Here is a 12,099-nt window from a genome sequence, read left to right as displayed (position 1 = left end):
TGCACAGGGTTGTCGGGCATGTATGGGGTTGTGGGGCCTGTATGGGGTCTATGGGGCCTGCATGGGGTTGTCGGGCATGTATGGGGTTGTGGGGCCTGTATGGGGTCTATGGGGCCTGTATGTAGTTGTGGGACCTGTATGGGTTTGTGGGGCATGTATATGGTTGTAGGACCTGTATGGGGTCTATGGGGCTTATATGGGGCTTTGGGGCCTGTATGGTGTCTATGGGGCTTATATGGGGTTGTGGGGCCTCTGTGGGGTCTGTTGGGCCCATATGGGGTTGTAGCAATTTTATGGGGTCTATGGGGCCCATATGGGGTTGTCGGGCCTATATGGGGTCTATGGTGCCCATATTGGCTTGTGGGGCCTGTATGGGGTCTATGGGGCTTATATGGGGTTGTGGGGCCTCTGTGGGGTCTGATGGGCCCATATGGGGTTGTAGCAATTTTATGGGGTCTATGGGGCCCATATGGAGTTGTGGAGCCTATATGGGGTCTATGGTGCCCATATTGGCTTGTTGGGCCTGTATGGGGTCTATGGGACCCATGTGGGTTTGGGGTCCTGTATCGGGTCTATGGGGCCCATATAGGTTCTATGGGTTAATATGGGTCTATGGGGTCTATATGGTTTTGTGGGGCCTTTATGGGGCCTATGGGTCCCATATGGGGTCTGTCGGTCCCATATGGGATTGTGGGGCCTGTATGGGGTTGTGGGACCTGTATGGCATCCATGGGGCTTGTATGGCATCCATGGGGCTTGTATGGTTTCTGTGGGGTTTGTATGGTGTCTGTGGGGCTTGTATGGGCTTGTGGGACCAGTACGGAGTCTATGGGGACTGTATGGGGTTGTGGGACCCACATGGTGTTGTGGGGCCTATATGTGGCTGTGGGACCTGTATGGTGTTGTGGGGAATATACGTGGTTGTGGGACCTATATGGGGTGTATGAAACCCATATGGGGTTGTGGGGCATATCTGGGGTTGTGGGGCCTGTATGGGGTCTATGGGGCCACTATGGGGTTGTGGGGCCTGTATGGGGTCTATGGGGCCAGTATGGGGTTGTGGGGCCTGTATGGGGTCTATGGGTCCCATATGGGGTAGTGGAACCTGTATGGGGTCTATGGGGCCTATATGGGGTTGTGGGGCCCATATGTGGTTTTGGGGCCTATATGGGGTTGTAGGGACTGTATGGGTCTATGGTGCCCATATGGGGTTTTGAAGCCTGTATGGGGTCCATGGGGCACATATGGGGTTGTGGGGCCTGTATGGGGTGTATGGGGCCAGTATGGGGTTGTGGGGCCTGTATGGGTTCTATGGGTCCCATATGGGGTAGTGAGGCTTGTATGGGGTCTATGGGGCCCATATGGGTTTGTGGGGCCTGTATCTGGTCTATGGCCCATATGAGGTCACCCCAACTATCTTTTTAACTTGCAGTTTTCGTCCTGATAGCTACTCCCTTGCTGAGTTCCCAAAACCATGGCCAACTTCTCCCCACCATCACACATCCCATTGCTCTCGTCGTCCTTGCAGATGGCACAGCAGCTTGGTCAGCTGCACAGTGTCTACGTGACCCTTCTCAGCTAGCCAGTTGTCAATAAATCTGTCCACACACAAGGTGTGTTTGTTGGCTGCCAGGTTCCTCCTCGCCCTGTCTGCCTCAGCCTGGACTTACTCTGAGTCTTCCTCTGCACACACAGCAGGAAGCTCACCCTGTCTTTCCCTGCTGAGCTGAGTTTGGGATGGAGGGCGAGGGAAAGGAGAGGGCTGTGCAGCCCCAAAGCTGTCCCCACTGCCCTGGCTTGTGCCTCTCAACAGCAGGAGGGGGCTCCTGAGCTCTGTTCCCACACAGGACCACCTCCAGCTCTTCCTCCAGCCAGCCTGTAATGCATCCACCCTTTCTACCTCCTCCACTCGCAAGGGGTCTGGATTCCCACCTTCGGCTCCTTCATCATCCATCATCTCCAAGGAGATCAGGACAGAGGACAGGACCGTGACCCTGTGCTGGCCCGTGTTTCACCTGGCCAGCAACCTCACAGCTGTGCACCACCTCAAGTCCCTAATGGCAGGGAGTCCCTGCCAGGTAGGAGGGGGGATTCAAGCTCTGCTGGCTTTGTGGACGGGGCAAAGAGGGCCACCACATCCCTTCTCAGAAGCAGGCCTACCCCTCGCAGGAGCCCATCCAAACGCAGGGCCGTTCTGGATGATGTCCCTTAGAACCAGTTCTAGGTGGAACAGCAACCATATCATCAACACCATCCCTGGTATTTTCTCAGCCCACAGGAAGGTGGAGCCCCTGAAGTGCAGCCAGGTGGCCGCAGCCGCCTCTGTGAGCAGGCGGAGAGTGCAGGCTTGTATCCAAAGCACCGTATGGTTGCTCTCCATCTGCCTGCAGAATGGGGAGAACGTGGCCGTGGTGCTCAAGGATGTCGGAGTGCTCTTCACTGATGGGCTGACCTTCGAAATAAAGTTCTATTATGTCTTCATTGAGAAGCTTCCAGGGAAAAAGAACTTCAGGAAACCCATTTTTTTTTTGCTTCAGAGACCAGCTTCAAGCAGGTAAAACTGCACTGGAGAAGGAAACTGAAGTGAAGAAAAGTGAAGAAAAAGGACCAGAAAAGCTCTTTTTTTAGAGTTTTTTGGAGCTAGCACCAGTGCTGTGCTTGGGCTAGCAGCTGGCAGCTTGTGGGAGGGCTCCTGACTCACCAGGGGCGGAGCTGACACTGCCTGCTCTTTATCACTGGTAATTGACCTTGACCCATTTGCTGTGTGGATAAAGAGAGGCCAGGGAGGGCGGGAACTAGTTCACAGAACAACACAGAAGGTGTGAACAGCTGTTCTGAGCACCTAGTTTGGAGGTAGTCAGTGTTTGAGGGCTGCTTGCACTGCCCACTCAATAAGGCAGCAGTGGGAGTGGAGGCTGCGTCTTGTGTAAGCACGAGTTAGCGCTCTTGTCTTTTTCTCAGGTAACTTGCTCTTCTGTTGACAGGACCTGACGCTAACGCTTCAAACATGGTCCTCACCAGGAAGCGGGCTTCCCGTGCAAAGCCTGTGGCAACCCAGACAGAGGGTCTGCTCCAAGATGTGGCAGTTCAGGTCTCTGGCTGCCAGGAGTGCTTCAACCTACTGCTGCCAGGAGAGGATGGGAAGGATGCAACTTGTGTGCGGTGTGAGCAGCTAGATGAGCTGCTCAGCCTTGTGGTGGAGCTTAGGGAGGAGGTAGTTAGAATGCAAACAATCAGAGAATCTGAACAGGAGAGGCTAAGGTCCATTAAGGACTGTGAAATTGAAATTGATGGGTGGTGCCATGCCCTATCGGGCCTGGGATCCAGGCACACAGCTGAAGCTCCCCAAGGAGCATGTTGCCCCAGGTCGCCTTACAAACAGGCAATAGAAAGGAGTGTGCAGATGGACTGTGCTCCTGCTGCACTGAGCCGTCAGTCCTCCCTTACCCCTACCAATACAAATGTAGAGGTAGGGGGTGTGGGACTGTCGACAGAGCCTCTATCCTGCAGTTGCCAATCAGACCAAAGTAGCCTGAGAGAAAAGGATGGGTGGAAACAGGTACCGGTGGCTCGGCGAAGTGGGTGCCCCCCCCCCGCAACCATGCTCGGCTCCCCAGGTGCCTCTGCAAAATAGATTTGTGGCCCTGGAAACTGAGGGAGAGGTGAATACAGATGTGGAATCAGCCCCACCTGTGAGGGTGCCTCGGGGGAAACAGACACACCTGCACCTCAAAACTTCTTCCACACAGAAGGATAGAAGGGTAGTCGTCATAGGTGACTCCCTTCTGCAAGGAATGGAAGGCCCTATATGCCGGCCTGACCCTACCCGCAGGGAGGTGTGCTCCCTCCCCGGGGCACGGGTCAGGGACATTGCTGGGAGACTTCCCAGTCTGATCTGCCCTTCTGATTACTATCCCCTGCTGGTAGTTCAGGCTGGCAGTGAAGAAGTTAGTAAAAAAAGCCTGAAAGCTCTCAAAGATGATTTCAGGGGACTGGGGCGGGTAATTGAAGGAACAGGTGTGCAAGTGGTTATTGCATCTGTACCTTCAGTGGCAGGGAGGGATACTGAGTTGGGCCTGAGAACCCACCTCTTAAACAAATGGTTAAAGAGTTGGTGCAGACATAGGAGTCTTGGTTTTTTTGATCATGGGGCAATTTATTCGGCACCTGGCATGACAGCGGCAGATGGAAGCGGCCTGTCTCAAAGGGGTAAGAGGGTTCTAGCCAAGGAACTGTCAGGACTTATTGACAGGTGTTTAAACTAGGTAGGATGGGGGAAGGGGACAAAACGAGGGCCGCTGGGTCTGAGGCGGCAGTTCAAGACTCAAAGCAGAGCTCGCTAAGTGCAGACAATGGAGTTAAAAGGCATGGAGAGGGGTGGGGAGATGCTGCCTCTCTCAAGTGCCTGTATACCAACGTGCGAAGCATGGGGAATAAACAGGAAGAATTGGAGCTCTGTGTGCGGTCAAGTGGCCATGATCTCATTGCGATCACGGAGACGTGGTGGGACAGCTCGCATGACTGGAATGTTGTCATGGAAGGCTATGTGCTTTTTAGGAAAGATCGGCTGGCAAGGCGGGGTGGTGGAGTTGCTCTTTATGTGAGAGAGCAGCTAGAATGTATTGAACTCCACCTGGGCGAGAGTAATGTAGAAGTCGAGAGCTTGTGGGTGAGAATCAAGGGCCAGGCTGGCAAAGGGGACACTGTTGTGGGTGTGTACTACAGGCCTCCTGATCAGGAGGAGGAGGTTGATGAGGCCTTCCATAAGCAACTGGAAATAGCGGCACGCTCCCAAGCACTGGTACTTATGGGGGATTTCAATTATCCAGATATTTGCTGGACGACCAACACGGCCAGGCATGCGCGGTACAGACAATTCTTGCAGTGCATTGAAGATAACTTCCTGATGCAGGTGGTAGAGGAACCGACGCGGGGTGGGGCATTGCTGGACCTTATTCTCACCAATAAGGAAGGACTTGTTAAGGAAGTAAAAGTTGGGGGCAGCTTGGGAAGTAGTGACCATGAGATGGTGGAGTTCGAGATCCTGAGTGGAGGAAGCAAAGCAAAAAGTAGGATTGCTACCCTGGACTTTAGGAGAGCCAACTTTGATCTCCTTCAGGACCTACTTGGGGCTATCCCGTGGGCCAGGGTGCTAGAAGGCAAGGGGGCCTGTGAGAGCTGGTTAGCGTTTAAATGGCTCTTCTTCCAAGCTCAGGATCGGTGCGTCCCTGTGACTAAGAAATCAGGAAAAGGTGCAAGGAGACCTGCGTGGATGAGTAAGGAGCTCATGTGCAAGCTCCACGGAAAGAAGAAAGTACATGATATGTGGAAGAAGGGTCTGACCACTTGGGAACAATACAAGAATGTAGTCAGGGACTGCAGAGATGCAACCAGGAAGGCCAAAGCCCACCTGGAGTTGAATCTAGCTAAGGAGATAAAGAATAATAAAAAAGGCTTTTTAAAATACGTTAACAGCAAAAGCAAGGCTAGGGAGAATGTGGGCCCCATACTAGGTGAGGGGGCGCTCTGGTAACAGGGGATGCTGAGAAGGCGGAAATACTGAATGCCTTCTTTGCTTCTGTCTTTAGTGAAAGGGCTCTCCCTCAGGAATCCCAGACCCTGGAGGTTGATGAGAGAGTCTGGGGAATGGGAGATTTCCCTTTAGTCAGGGAAGAGGTGGTCCGTGAGTGCCTAGGAAACATTAATGTCCATAAATCCATGGGACCTGATGGGGTGCATCCACAGGTGCTGAGAGAGCTGGCAGAAGTCATTGCTGAGCCGCTCTCTGTAACCTTTCAGAGGTCTTGGAGAACTGGGGAGGTGCCTGAAGACTGGAGGACGGCCAATGTCACTCCAGTCTTCAAAAAGGGCAAGAAGGAAGACCCGGGTAACTATAGGCCAGTCAGCCTCACCTCTGACCCAGGGAAGGTGATGGAACAGCTTGTGCTGGATGCCATCTCCAGACAACTGGGAGATAAGGAGGTTATCAAGAGAACTCAGCGTGGGTTCACCAAGGGGAGGTGGTGCTCGACCAACCTGGTGGCCTTTTATGAAGATGTCACTAGCTGGGTGGACAGGGGGAGGGCGGTAGATGTAGTCTACCTTGATTTCAGTAAGGCTTTTGATACTGTCCCCCATGACATTTTTATAACAAAGCTGAGGAAGTATGGGATAGATGAGTGGACAGTGAAGTGGGTCGAGAATTGGCTGACTGGCAGAGTGCAGAGGGTTGTCATTGGCGGTGCGGTGTCCGGCTGGAGGCCTGTAACCTGCGGCGTCCCCCAAGGGTCTGTACTGGGTCAGGTCTTGTTCAACATCTTCATCAACGACCTTGATGAGGGGATAGTGAACACCATCAGCAAGTTTGCTGATGACACAAAGTTGGGAGGATTGGCTGATATACCTGAAGGCCGTGCTGCCATTCAGTGAGACCTGGACAGGCTGGAGAGCTGGGCAGTAAGAAACCGGATGAGGTTTAACAAAAGCAAGTGTAGAGTCTTGCACCTGGGTAGAAATAATTGCATGCACCAGTACAGGCTGGGGGAAGACCTGCTGGAGAGGAGCTCTGCAGAGAGGGACCTGGGCGTCCTGGTGGACGACAGATTGACCATGAGCCAGCAGTGTGCCCTTGTAGCCCAAAAAACCAATGGCATACTGGGGTGTATTAAAAAGAGCATGTCCAGCAGGTCGGAGGAGGTGATCCTCCCCCTCTACTCTGCCCTGGTGAGGCCTCATCTGGAATACTGTGTCCAGTTCTGGGCACCCCAGTACAAAAAAGACAGGGATCTCTTGGAAAGAGTCCAGCAGAGGGCCACTAAGATGGTGAAGGGCCTGGAGCATCTCCCCTATGAGGACAGACTAAGTGATCTGGGTCTGTTTAGCCTTGCAAAAAGAAGGCTGAGGGGGGACTTGATCCAGGTTTATAAATACCTGAGGTGTGGGAGCCATAGTGGTGAGTCTGGTCTCTTTTCAGTAGTGCGTGGGGATAGGACTAGGGGTAATGGGATGAAAGTACAACATAGGAAGTTCCGCACGAATGTGTGCAAGAACTTCTTTACGGTGAGGGTGACGGAGCACTGGAACAGGCTGCCCAGGGAGGTGGTGGAGTCTCCTTCTCTGGAGATATTTAAGACCTGCCTGGACGCCTACCTGTGTGACGTGGTGTAGGGAGCCTGCTTTGGCAGGGGGGTTGGACTCGATGATCTCTAGAGGTCCCTTCCAACCCCTACAATTCTCTGATTCTGTGATTCTGAGATTCTTTCGGGTCACCTAATAGAGGGGGCTCACAATGAGGCTATAATTCGGGATGTGCACCCTCCAGAAGCCCACTACACCCAGGAAAGACTGTGTCTCTTTTTTGTCAGTGGGTGCAGACATAGCAGTAATTTTGTTGATCACGTCTGTTGGGATGTGACGACGCCCATCTTGCCATTTCACCCCTAGAAACTGGATTTCTTGGGCAGAGCCTTTCACTTTGTCTCGCTTAATAGCGAAACCAGCAGACAGGAGGATTTGGATTACCCGTTCTCCTTTTTTAAAAACTTCTATTGCTGTATTACCCCACACAACGATAACATCAATGTACTGCAGGTGCTCTGGAGCACCGCCCTTTTCCAACGTGGCTTGGATCAGCCCATTGCAAATGGTCGGGCTGTGTTTCCACCCCTGGGGCAAACGGTTCCAAGTGACCTGAACACCCCTCCAAGTAAAGGCAAACTGTGGCCTACACTCTGTGGCCAAAGGGACAGAGAAGAATGCATTAGTAATATTAATGGTGGCATACCATTTTGCCTCTTTCAATTCCAGTTCATACTGGAGTTCCAACATGTCTGGCACAGCAGCGCTCAATGGGGGTGTGACCTCATTAAGGCCACGATAGTCCACTGTCAGCCTCCAATCTCCACTGGCTTTGCGCACTGGCCATATGGGGCTATTGAAAGGTGAATGGATTTTACTAATTACTCCCTGACTTTCTAGTTGTTGAATTAGCTTATGGATGGGGAGCAAGGAATCCCTATTAGTACGGTACTGTCGTCTGTGTACCGTTCTCGTGGCAATTGGTACCCATTGTTCTTCCACCTGTAGTAACCCCACAGCAGACGGGTCCCCTCATAGGCCAGGCAAATCAGACAGCTGCTTTATGTTTTCTGTTTCTATAGCAGCTATTCCAAAAGCCCATCAGTATCCTTTGGGGTCCTTGAAATGTCCCCTTTTTAGGTAATCTATCCCAAGTATGCAGGGAGCCCCCTGGCCAGTCACTATACGATGTTTCTGCCAGTCTCTACCGGTGAGGCTTATCTCGGCCTCCAACACAGATTGTTCCTGCGAACCCCCAGTCACCATGTATATGTATCAGTTCTGTCCCTTTGTAACCTGAGGGTATCAGAGTGTACTGTGCACCAGTATCCACCAGCTCCTTATATTTCTGTGGTTCTGATGTGCCAGGCCACCGAATGCACACAGTCCAATACACTCTATTATCCCTCTAACCCCCTGGCTGAGGGCAGGGCCCCTCTATTGGTTGTCTGCAGCGGTAGAGGCAATCTCAGTAGTGGCTGACCTCTTTTGTAATTCTCTCGCACGTGCTCACAGTGCAAAATTGGGTTCGTCATGCCACTTCCTCATATTCTCTCCATGGTCACGCAGGTAGTTCGACATGGCACCACATGACATAGGCTCACTGCTGTCATTCACTCGGGCAGGTGGGCACTTGCGTCTGATGGCTGAGACTGCCACAGGTTCACTGTGGTTCCTTGCCACGAACCAGTTCTTCAGCACGTTGTCTTGTTTTCTCTCTATTTGGTCCAGTCTCTCCGTTATTAGGCAGATGGCTGCGATGGTGGCACGGTATGGCACTAGTGTGCTTTCGGTATTTTGCAGTGAAAGAATAACCTCAAAAATTGGAGGTCTTCTATCCAGCTCTTCATACCTGTTAGAGTTCGTTAATAGTATACTGGAATATTTCTCTGGTGCTGACCGTATAAGTTTCTTGCATAGTTCTGGAGTACTGCTCACCTTCTGTGGGTCATGGCCATCCTCTGGGTCCTTAGGGACAAACGTGGGATCGAACAGAATTTCTGCCACAGCCATTTCTCTCAGGTACTGGATACCTTCCTCAGCTGTACTCCATTTTTCCAGTACAGGCTCCAAATCACTTTTTAGAAGACAGGTTGCCTTTACAGCTGATAGCATCCTCTCCCAGAGAGTGGCAACTCCATTGAGACATCTGCTGATCCCTCTATCAATAGATGAGTCTCGAGCAATGTTTCCTAATTGATGAGCCTCACTGCAACTTAGGGACATGCTGGCGGCCCCATTGTCCCAACACCGGAGCAGCCAAGTGACAAGGCGTTCACCTGGGAGTCGGGCAAACTCCTTTCTCGTGCCTTGGATTTCAGTAATTTTCATAGGTTTACGAATAGAGGAAACTGTGACTTCCCCCTCATCATCGCTATCCTCTCCGTGTCTGTTAGTCTTCCTCGGTGGTTTTGGGGAGGGCCTCCTCAACTTCATCCATCCATTCCAGACATGAGGACACACGCTCCCATCTCTGGCCTTCCAATGGGGCAACTGACACTGATGCTGGTGCTTCCTGTGGTTGGCTGGGATTAACTTGAAGCCTTTCCCTTAGGGTTTGGATCTCATTCTTGAGACTCTCTATCTCCTTCATAAGCCGTTCGTTCTGAGATTCCCCTGAGTTACACCATCCCTCACTCAAATGTTCATTTAATTTCCCAAGGTTCCCTCTGGTGTTCAGGGGTGAGATTACCTGAAACCGGGGGTCCCGATGCTCCTTGCCCTTTTCCGAAGTCTCTCACTATTCTTTGCAAGTCTCTCTGGACTTTATAGTAAGCTACTACAATTATTACAATTAGAGAGACTAACAACACAGTATCCAATTTGACACCCCAGTCATACTTAAGGAATTCAGAGCATTCGTGAACCAGTCCGAGCACAGTGTCTGTGTTGTTTGTTAGGCTGGAAGGGAGCCAGGCAGGTATCCGTATCCCTGGCACCTGTTGGCTTAATGCATTTACAACTAACCCCCCCAACACGATGCTCTGAAGCCAGGACCACAGGAACATAAGGACCATCAGTCCTACGTACAGGGCTGCTGAAATAAGCCAATTCATTACTGCCCAAAACATTGCCCAGAGAGTTGCCCGCATTCTCCACCAAAAAATGTCACGAACTTCCCGCTAGAGCTCACTCTGGGACAGTGGGAACAAACCCAGGGGAGCAGGAACAAAAGTGCCTCCCTTCTCTAGCAGCACAGTGCAGCACTTCACAGCGCGGCCCGACCACATGTGTTTCAGGAGAGGGGAGGGGAAGGGAGATTGCGATTAAGTCTAAAAAAAAAATGAAGGAGGAAAAAGTGATTTGAGAACAAATGGCAGTTTAATAACCTAATAACGCTAAACAACAACAAGAGAGTTTCAACAAAGAGAATACCAAGTCCCCAATCTCACCGATGAGATATGGAAGGCGGGAAGCTCCGACCGCGCTGTCTCCTCACAGGGAGCCAGGCCAGAAAAACACGTCCCCTTCCTGACCTCCCCTCCGTTGCCGATCCCCACATGCCCATTTAAGGCAGTCCAGAGGAAAAAAAACTTGTCCCCTTAATTCCCATTTATCCGCATGGTTATCTGATGTGGAATACAAACACCAACCAAACTACAAAACCATAACAGATACCATCAGAAAAGGTATCCAGTACCTGAGGGAAATGACCATGGTGGAAATGTTGTATAACACTGATCCACAAGACCATGATCCTGAGAGAGTGAGGTCCAAGCCTAGCATGTGGCAGAAACTCACAAGTACAGCACCAGAAAGATACGCACAGACACTGGCAACAACATTTAGAAGATCCGAGGAACAAGAGAGAAGACCCCAAGTTTTTGAAATGATTATGACACTTCAAAACTACAAACAGCAGCTCCCCCCCACTACGTGCCGCATATTCTGCCATCTCACGAATAGAAGACCGACTGGATGAAATGCACAAGAAACTGTTTCCATCGACTAATTGTGATGGTCGAGTAGTAGTATCAGAAACGACTGATGAAGGTCAGTCTCCATATGGGTCACCAGGTCTAGAGAAGGACCTGATCAAAATATTCCAGTCCTACTCCTCACCTGTATCATCAAAAGTTTCAGCTATTAGATGCACGTGCTTTCCAGCTCGAGCAAGGAACAACAGTAAGATTGCACAGCGTGTTTCCATGTGGTGCTACCTACGGGACCCCGGAGAATATATGAGAAAGTGGCACGGCCAGCCTACTCCTGTACTACGAGCACGGGTGAGAGAACTACTAAACAGACCAACCACCAGTGGAGTTGCTCCAGTCATCACAGGTAACCAATAGAGGGGCCCTGCCCTCAGTCTTGGTGGGGAGAGGGATAATAAAGTTTATTGGACTCTGTTGATTTGATGGTCTGGCACATCATAACCACAGAAATATAAGGCACTGGTGGATACTGGTGCACAGTGCACTCTAATGCCCTCGAGTCATGAAAAATCAATCCATATTTCTAGAGTGACTGGGGGCTCTCAAGAATTGACTGTGTTGGAGGCCAAAATAAGCCTCACTGGTAAAGACTGGCAAAAACATCCTACTGTGACTGGCCCAGGGGCTCCATGTATACTTGGTATTGATTACATCAGAAGGGGGCATTTCAAGGTTCCGAAGGGGTATCGATGGGCCTTTGGAATAACTGCTGCAGATATGGACATTAAGCAGCTGTCTGTTTTGCCTGGCCTGTCAGAGGACCCGTCTGTTGTGGGGCTGCTACGACTAAAAGAGCAGCAGGTACTGATTGCTAACAAAGACAGTGCATAGACGGCAGTATCGCACCAATAGGGATTCCTTGATTTGATTATCCATCTGGAGAATCAGGGAGACATCAGCAAAACTCACCCACCTTTTAACAGCCCCATATGGCCAGTGTGTAAAGCCAGTGGAGAATGAAGGCTGATGGTAGACTACTGTGGCCTGAATGAGGTCACACCCCACTGAGTGCTGCTGTGCCAGACATATTAGAACTCCAGTACGAGCTGGAGTCAAAAGCAGCCAAATGGTATGCCACCACTGGCAT

The sequence above is a fragment of the Coturnix japonica genome, chromosome 26 (genome assembly GCF_054131305.1).
Source record: "Coturnix japonica strain WE chromosome 26, WE-NBRP24, whole genome shotgun sequence".
Taxonomy (NCBI): Eukaryota; Metazoa; Chordata; class Aves; order Galliformes; family Phasianidae; genus Coturnix; species Coturnix japonica.
The sequence above is the reverse complement of the archived record's forward strand: the minus strand, read 5'-3'. Positions refer to the sequence as shown.